Source organism: Haliotis rubra, unplaced genomic scaffold (genome assembly GCF_003918875.1).
Source record: "Haliotis rubra isolate DU_JTF1 unplaced genomic scaffold, ASM391887v1 Scf307, whole genome shotgun sequence".
Lineage (NCBI taxonomy): Eukaryota > Metazoa > Mollusca > Gastropoda > Lepetellida > Haliotidae > Haliotis > Haliotis rubra.
In genome coordinates this window covers 590536-600339 of record NW_025766977.1, presented here as the reverse complement: position 1 = coordinate 600339, position 9804 = coordinate 590536, and the positions used below count along the sequence as shown (strand labels likewise).

Here is a 9804-nt window from a genome sequence, read left to right as displayed (position 1 = left end):
GGGGACACCAGAAATGGGCTTAACACATTGTGCCCATGTGGGGAGTCGAACCCGGGTCTTCGGCGTGACGAGCCAACGCTTTAACCACTAGGCCACCCCACCGCCCCCGGCTTGGACGAATACGTGCTGCTCGTATACGGTTCCTCACAGAAATTGCTGTAGTTGAAGAGGTGGTCGTGGTGAGTCCATCGCGTAAGTGACGAACCCGTGTAAACCTGCCCCGTGACACGTGGTCGACGGGACTTTGATGGCGGTTCCGTAGTCTTGTAATGATGCGTGGCAACACTAGTAAAAACCTGGCTGAGTAAAGATAGCGTTATGTTTAGCAGAGCGTTGTTTGACGGTATTGATCGTGTATCTCAGTTCAGTGACAGAGGCAGTCTTGAGACACTCATGCATGTCGGTTGCCCAAACAATCAACAGCGCACCGACATCCATTATTACCAAGGGTGTGCTTGGTGCATGTACAGAAATGTGTCAGGGCGAGACGTGACTCGAATCTTTGTTCATGTGATTCTAGTTTTTTCACGGTCCCAAGAACCAATATTTTCCCGACCGTTCAGCTCTTTCTGTAAGAGAATCCCTAAATGAAACAAATTCAGATGATCCTCAGGTGGGGCTTTTCGGTTTAAATGGAGTTTGTTTTTGTTTGGTTTTCTGCTCTGTCAGAATTATATATTTTAAGAGACTGAGCGATAGTCAAACACGTTTCTACCGGAGATGACGACTGCGGCGCGGCGACCCAAGACGAACTGGAACCCGCGCATCTGTGAAATTGCACTACTACATCATGGAAGTTTCTTATAGCAACACCCAACACGGGTGAGGCATCACACAACTGAAGGTAACCCAATGAATACCTCACGGGACTCAACCCAACAAAAGTACAAAAATCTGTACTTTACTGAGAAAGTGTAATCCCTAATATGACATATGTAACACAGAGAGCTTGAACAATTGAACCAGTGAGTGAGTTTAGTTTTACGCCGCACTCTGCAATATTCTAGCTATATGACGGCGGTCTGTAAATAGTCGAGTCTGGACCAGACAATCCAATGATCAACAAAATGAGCATCGATCAGCGTAATTGGGAACCGATGACATGTGTCAACCAAGTCAGCGAGCCTGACCACCCGATCCCGTTAGTCGCCTCTTACGACAAGCATGGGTTACTGAAGGCCAATGTTCTAACCCGGACCTTCACGGGTCGAAAGAATGGTGTTAGTAAGTTCATTTGTTTACCTGAATGCGCCTTTTTTAAAAACCAAAAAACAAACAAAACAAGAACAAGTTCAAGAACACGTGCGGTTTTCAATGTGGTCAAAGTTGTGTCATTTGAGAGAGTGAGTGAGTCAAGATTTAAAGTCACACTGGCAATATTTCAGCCATATCGTGACTAAAACAATATTGACTTTAATAATAAAGTTATTTCATAAAATCTGTCAACAAAGGACAGTAAAAGAACTAGATTATCACATATAGAAATCTAAAACTAGCATGTTAGCATTAAAACATTTACTACAAAACAGGATATTACAATATACAAACAGGCTCTAGATCACCAGCAACTGAAGGTAGATCCACAGGGGGTGTCACGTTTAGAAACAGCCTTAGAAAGACATATAGGTATATAGACCCTACCCTAGTCCTTTTATATAGTACTAGGGTAGGGTCTATATACCTATGTGTCTTTCTAACGCTGTTTCTAAGCGTGACACGCCCCTGTGGGTAGATCACCATACTAGACAACCCCAGCTAATTTCAATCAAATTCCGAAAAAAGTTTTTCCTTCGTAGATATCATAATACCAATTTAGCAAATACTGATTACCAGAATGACAGACTGAGTAGTCTGATCGCGTCTCCTTCAGCACTATTTCCGCAACATAACGGCTCGGCATCTTGTACCTACAGTCACGTGTCTTGAACCCGGCCGGAGAGCGGAAGGTCGCGGGTTCGATCCCCGACCGCGTCATACCAAAAGACGTTAAAATATGGTACTTGTTGGTCCCTGCCTGGCGCTCGGCATTAATGGGTACAACAAGGACTGGTCGGCTCGGAGTCAGTATAATGTGTGTGAGTGGGGTATTCATGCTTCACTGCGGCATGGTATCCCATTGGGCTAGCACTATAAAACCAGCTTCAGTCTGGGCTAGTACAAGCAGCCGCACATACACATACACACGCATGCACGTCGTCATATGAGTGAAATATTCTCAAGCACGACGTTAAACCCAATTTCACCTCACCTCACCTCTTGAACCCGGTCTTCCGCATGACGAGCGGGCGAATTAACCACATGGCTACCCTCCAATTACACGTTTGTTGACTAAGTTATTACAGTACTATTATATGATTTTTTCACATGGCCCCAACTGTCATCCTGGATAGAGTGTCTGCCAAGAGATTGTCGCTAGTTGATTCTGGGCCACGTTGACCATCAAAATACATACAACGTAAACTGACTGGTGCTCAGTGACTGAGTTTAGTGTTACGCCGCTCTTAGCAATATTCCAACAATATCACAACGGGGGACACCAGAAATGGGCTTCACACATTGTACCCATGTGGGGAATCGAACCTGGGTCTTCGGCGTGAGGAGCGAATGGCTGACTGACTGACTGAGTTTAGTTTTACGCCGCTTTTAGCAATATTCCAGCAATATCACGGCGGGGGACACCAGAAATGGGCTTAACACATTGTGCCCATGTGGGGAATCGAACCCGGGTCTTCGGCGTGACGAGCCAGCGCTTTAACCACTAGGCTACCCCACCGCCCCAGGAGCGAATGGAATGCCGGTGGAGATCAGTACCAAGGTGGTAAAACACGGACTGGTCAGCCTCTGAGAGAGAACTGTTTTGTTTTTGTTTGTTGTGTAAAGCCAGTACCCACGCATCATGAGCATCAGCATACGATGGCATGCACGAAGGAAGTCAGTAGGCAGGCCCTGTGATCCCTTAACAGCCTCTTCTTATACGCATGTGTTGCTGAAGGCCAATTCTAACACCACTAATACTAACTAAACCTGTGGTGGTGGTGTGTGGCCATGTGCATAGAGTGCAGGCCACACATCAGGTTAAACAACGTTGGTGTCATGGAGAGTCCATGGATGGGTGTCATGGAGAGTCCTTGAATGGGTGCCATGGATAGCCCTTGTTTGGGTGTCATGAGAGTCCTTGGATGGGTGTCATGGAGAGTCCTTGGATGGGTGTCATGGAGAGTGCTTGGATGGGTGTCATGGAGTCCTTGTATGGGTGTCATGGATTGTGTCATGGAGAGTCCATGGATGATGGAGTGTCATGGTCATGAGAGTCCATGGATGGGTGTAATGGAGAGGAGAGTCCATGGATTGTGTCATGGAGTGTGTCATGGAGAGTCCATGGATGGGTGTCATGGAGAGTCCATGGATTGTGTCATGGAGAGTCCATGGATGGGTGTCATGGAGAGTCCTTGAATGGGTGCCATGGATAGACCTTGTTTGGGTGTCATGAGAGTCCTTGGATGGGTGTCATGGAGAATCCTCGGATGGGTGTCATGGAGAGTCCTCGGATGGGTGGCCGACCGTGTTTGGCAGCATTGCTACTAAGTGTTTCTTGGACTTCTGTCCTGCCGCACAATAAAGCACCTATGTGGTCACATCTTAGGCCTCTGTTCGCCCAGCAGAAAATGGGTACCCGGTGGTATAAGTTATGTGACTATTAACCTTCTAGCGCCTCACAGGCAGCCGGGGTTATCCATCCTTGCCAATCATGTTTATTGTACGCTTTGAGTATCCTTATATTTGGAAATAGTGCCACAAAAATGCACTATTATTATTATATATAATACAACCCTGAGTGAGGGATGTTGCAAAGGTGTGGTTTCTCATCTGTTCATCCATATCTGTTAGGAAACTAAAGTACTTCCACTCTCTGGGTGTGTCAAAAGAAATCCTGTTATAAGGTTACCCAGTAAGGCTTGTTATAGAGGATGACAATCAAAACTGGTTATGACTGAAAACTGCCTGGAAAATATATTTATCAGCAATGGCCTATTAGGTTATCGTGTAGGTACAAATTACACTTGGGTGTATGTCATTGAGGCTTATTGAATAGAGGAAATCATTTTGCTTTGGTCTTACATTTAGCTGGGGTCAGGGTAGAGTTAGACAATATTGAATAGGGTACAAAGCAATTAAAGCCATAATATATCTATAGACTCTTCTGGAGAGCCTGAGGATATACTCTAAGTGTTCTCACGGTTCAGTAATACTATACATTTGAATTTGTATTAAAATAACTGTGATCATATCCTTTGCACATAACAGTGCTTTTTCATTGAAGACATAAAGTTCACTGATGTTCATGCAAGATGGGGCGGTGGGGTAGCCTAGTGGTTAAAGCGTTGGCTCGTCACGCCGAAGACCCGGGTTCGAATCCCCACATGGGTACAATGTGTGAAGCCCATTTCAGGTGTCCCCCGCCGTGATGTTGCTGAAATATTGCTTAAAGCGGCGTAAAACTAAACTCAGTCAGTCAGTCAGTCAGTTCAAGCAAGATGAGTGAGTGAGTATGGTTTTACAGCGCTTTTAACGATATTCCAGCAATATCACGGCAGGGGACGCCAGAAATGGGCTTCACACATTGTACCCATGTGGGGAATTGAACCCGGGTCTTCGGCATGACGAGCCAACGCTATAACCACTGGGCTACCCCAGCGCCCCTAAAGCAAGATATAAATTGACTATCTAAAGGAGTTTCTTAAAAACAATTAATTTCTGCCTGGCAATATTTGAGATCATTAGTCTGGAAAGTATAATTAATTCCACATCGGAAGATATACATGAAAGACGACACAATATGAAACATAAATAATTACATCTTGTACACATGATGTAATTACATTTAACGAGTACAGGGCCCCGTTCCTCAAAACGGTCGTAGCGCAAAGTTGATCGTAACTCCCATACTTTAACATACACTTACCACTGTTGTAGCGCTACGATCGCTTTGAGGAACGGGGCCCAGGACCCTAAAATACAATGTATCCCAGTGACAACCTCTTGCAGGTTCTCTGGCTCCGGGGTAAACAACAACAATATTACAATTTAAACATTATAAACGACTTTATTTAATAAAATATAAGCTTCCAATATTGCAGTCATTCTTAATATTAATGAAACATAACATGAAGTAATAGGTAGTTGGTGAGTGAGTGAGTGAGTTTAGCAATATTCAATTCAAGCAATATCATGGCAGGGGACACCAGAAATGGGCTTCCCACAACGTACCTATTGGGGAATCAAACCCAGGTCTTCTGTGTGACGAGCCAACACTTTAACCACTCAGCTACCCAACCGCCCCTATGAAGTGATAGACAATGTGAAGAAAACATTTTAATAGATTTGTGTGTCCTTTTAACTCTCTGGTGAGTTTTGTAAATACTAACAAGTGCTTAGGGATCATTCATCCGTTGGTGCTGAGAAGTTTGTGTGAGTTTATACTGAAACAAATCGTCAGTTGTTCCCATGATCTCCAGAAAATCATTTTAATCAAGTAAACAGTCGATAGAAAAGATAGCCGTCTAGAACAAAGCCGAAGTCGAAGACTGAGAATTATCAATGATGTGAGACTATGACGATATATATTACATTTATACCTTCAAATTATAGTTGAAGCATTCTGCATACCAACTTGCCATGCATGAACTGCTGATTGTTCACATGGGAATGCATGGTTCAGGAGCCTCTTGTTAACTTATTACATAGCCCGAACTCTATGTACGGGTCAGTGAGTGTGTTGAGAGCTTTACTGGAATAGGAGACAATGAGGTCACAGAATGCACAGGAAGACCTACATAATATTGACACGGAAAATTGTACTCATATTGTCTTTTTATTGGTTTATTATAGGGCTGCTATGAATCCACTGAGTCAAATATGACACACATCCCGAATATTGGGTAGCGAATATGAATATTGGGAAATGAATGAAATAACAACCTAGCAGGTGATGTATGATTCATTATATTCAGTGAAACGATAACAAAATATATTCTTGAACATGTTTTGACCATACTGACAGTGTTGGTGCATCATGGCAATGACCTACAACTATCAATTATATGTAGAAGACTGTTGACTGTTATCCTGCCTGGCTTGGAAATGTTCAACATTGCTTTGATGAATAACACCCAAGTTCAAATTGGTTGTTTGGGTTGTTGCTTAATGCCACACTCAGCAGCATTCCAGCGGCCTGTAAACCAAGTTCAAGTAAGAACACACCTTTCAAAAAAGGACAACCAAAATATACTGAATATTTGATTCTAGTGATCACAAATAATGCATAGAATACATGAAAGTTATGGTTCTATTCATTGAATACAGGAGTGAATAGAAAAACCCTTTTTAAGTTCATATACAGTAACATATATATTTGAATATTATTACAAACATCATTAAGTATTGAAGGCTTTTAAAGCCCCTTTCTGAAGTAATGAGATAAGTATGCATCCATGTTAAACTGTAACATGGTATTTGTGGCCTGACATTGTAAGACAGGTATTAGTGCACACTAGTACAACCAGCCACACTCTAAAGGCAGCTTTTTTTGTCATTTATCTTTCTTAAACTTTCTGGTTTTGAATCTCTGACATTAAATAACTGAAATAAATGAAAACAGGTGGAACTACCAAGAGAAGTTTTAATATGAGCAAGTCTGTGAAGAACTGTTTTTATTGACATAGTATATTAAAAATTTGAAAAGTTCAGTTTTTAGAGAAAAGCTTCTTAAAATCTATGAAGATAAGGCTTATTCATCTTTGCATCATAGAACAAATATATGTCCTGTATACCATTCTACAATTAAACAGAGATACATATACAGAAACCCATGAAGGTCCGGGTTAGAATATTGATCTTCAGTAACCTATGCTTGTCACAAGAGGCGACTAACGGGATCAGTTGGTCAGGCTCGCTGACTTGGTTGACAAATGTCATCGGTTCCCAATTGCGCAGATAGATGCTCATGCTGTTGATCACTGGATTGTCTGGTCCAGACTTGATTATTTACAGACCGCCGCCATACAGCTGGAATATTGCTGAGTGCGGCATAAAACTAAACCCACTCACTCACTCACATATACAGAAAAATGTAAAACAATATTCCTAAATTATTTACAACTAACGAACCATGCATAAGATATGTATGGCTAAATCTAACAACAATGTAGATCAAAAAACTAATGCAACATGCAGTGAATAAAACAAATAAGATACAAAAACAATCTTTGGTCCATTGACACCAGCGTTGGCAGGAAAACATCATGCATGGGTCTGTATGTCCATTCGCGACCAACTCGTGTTACAGGCGTCTTCTTGGGAGGTTATGGAAAGAGGCGAGTGGTGACAGATGCTTTATGTCCTGCACTCCTTCATTAATACACAGCCCCACTTTATACTTGTTGGAAAGTGACTGTTTAAACCTACAAATAAGGTCACAAAATGGTTCCACCAAGTGGCACAGCCACTACTCACACTATAGAAGAGCGCTGTTATTCCATAAGCAATATCTCATGAAGCTTTAGTCCGAGCACTGCTGCCTCTTCTCTCTACACCCTGTGAAGATCTTGGTAAAAATTTGTCTACAGCAACCTATGCTTGTCGTAAGAGGCGACCTACCGATTAGGATGGTCATGCACACTGACTTGTCATAGTATCCCAACTGAATAGTTCGAATGATCATGATGTTGATCATTGGATTGTCTGGTCCAGACTCGATATTGATTATTTACAGACCGCTGCCATATAGCTGGAATATTGCAGAGTGCAGCATTGAATAAAAAAAACCTAAAGAATCTTCTCCCTGCATTATTTCACTGTTATAATACACAAAGAAGAGATGACGTACGTTCCAGGACCATACGTTTCTACAGCTGGTTAAGATTAGACACTGTGACCAAATATAATTATTGGATGATGAAGGAATACCCTGCATACAAACCCATGAAGTATTAATTGTCTGATCAGCATTCTTGAAGTTGGAGAGTCAATAATGGGCATGACCTTACTATAACAACCTCTCGTTTATTGCAGAGCTACGTTTACAGTGTGTTACAGTGTAAGAATCCACACTGACATGATGCTCTTGCAAAAACATTTATCCATAAAGCTGTGCGCTTTGTTCTCTATGAAGTTTGACAACATAACAAGATCTGATCTAAAGGTGAGTGTGAAAAGCTGTTTTAAGTCCAAAGACATTCTCCAAAAATAAGACACTTTTACATATTGAAAAATGCTTTTGAATCAATTGCTACTAATGTTCTATCTTATTTCTACATTAGGTCTATACATGTCACATGTGTGCAAAGGCGAGAACATATATTACAACTCAATATAGGGAATTATTCAGGTGAGTGACCGAGTATGGTTTTATGCCGTTTTATTGTTTTCCAGCAATATCATGGATGGGGACACAAGAAATGGGCTTCACACATTGTACCCATGTGGAGAATTGAACCCAGGCCTTCAGCGTGATGAGCGATTGCTTTAAGCACTAGGCTACCCCAAAGCCCAGAATTAGTCTGGACATCAGTTTTTTAACAGATGCATCAAAGTGTTCCCCCATAAAACTTCATGACAAATGACAAACTACACACATCAAAACTTATTGGGTTTGCCCTCTTGGGAGGTTATTTACCCCAAACTACATTTCCCTAAAAAAGGTAGCCCATGAAAATCTTTGTAACTTGAAACATGCGACAAATATGTTTAATGTGTATATTAGACGGAGCAAGGAATATTTCAAGCCTTTTTTTCCCCACATGACAGCCATGCAGTAACGTTCCAGTGAGTAGTTCACAAAACGTGCATTCAGTCATAAATCCTCAATCACCTCTTATCAAAATAGTTAATTATACTTGTTGACCTTATTCAAGGGATTATGCACCCTTGTACTACAGAGTGTATTGAAGAACATGCGTTATCATGACTTGCTAAAACACTCTATCAGTTACAACACACTGGATAACAATATGGGAGCAAATTTTTGTATGTCTATTGCAAAGGAATTCTTGTAAATTCAAACTATGAAAAAAAAAATTTCTCACCTATTACAAAACATTGGGAAACAATACACCTGGCCTCGGATGCTTGCTTGTGTTAGTGTTTTTAGTTGACGCCACACACACACCAATATTCCAGTTCTATAACAACACACTGTATATATAATCGAGTCTGGACCGGATTGACATCATAAGCATGGATCTACGCAACTGCGATTCAATGACACAAATCGAGCACCTGACCATCAGATCCCATTAATTGCCTCAAATATGGGTTGCTGTAGACCATTTCTAAACAGGATTTTAATGAGTGTCTCTAAACTAAATATGTACATGATGGTTAACTGAAAGACTTGTGGATACCAAATTTTTATTCATACCAATGACACCGCCATAAAGGCAGAAATGAATGTAAGTCAATTCTTAAATGAAACAGTGGATCTGTTATTTTCATTAATGACTGCACAATCTCTGACAACAAATTTATCATGTGTATGGTTTGAGAAAGTCTTTCGCTCGCTACCACCATGCCGCGTGTCAATTTACTAAGTGCTTGGCCACTAATTATGGCTAACATGGTAATCAATGCAATCCTTAATTCACTTCATAAATGACACTTGATCTTGTCAGCAAGTAACCATAGTAACTAAAGCACAAGTTTCATATGCACAACATAACAATAAACAAATGACTAGCATTGCAAAACGGTAAATATTTTAAGAGATTTAGCCATCTAAATACAAAGGTGTGGACTACAAAGGGAAAG

The 9804-nt window shown here is 41.3% G+C and overlaps 1 long non-coding RNA gene across 1 annotated transcript; it reads right to left on the bottom strand.

The window, feature by feature from the left end:
• Positions 1-1576: 1576 nt before the first annotated feature.
• On the bottom strand, positions 1577-9804 carry LOC124282925. Its single transcript, XR_006900282.1, has 3 exons — positions 9792-9804; positions 7100-7102; positions 1577-1648 (listed from the first exon to the last, which is right to left on the bottom strand). It is a non-coding gene; the product is annotated as an uncharacterized LOC124282925 (long non-coding RNA).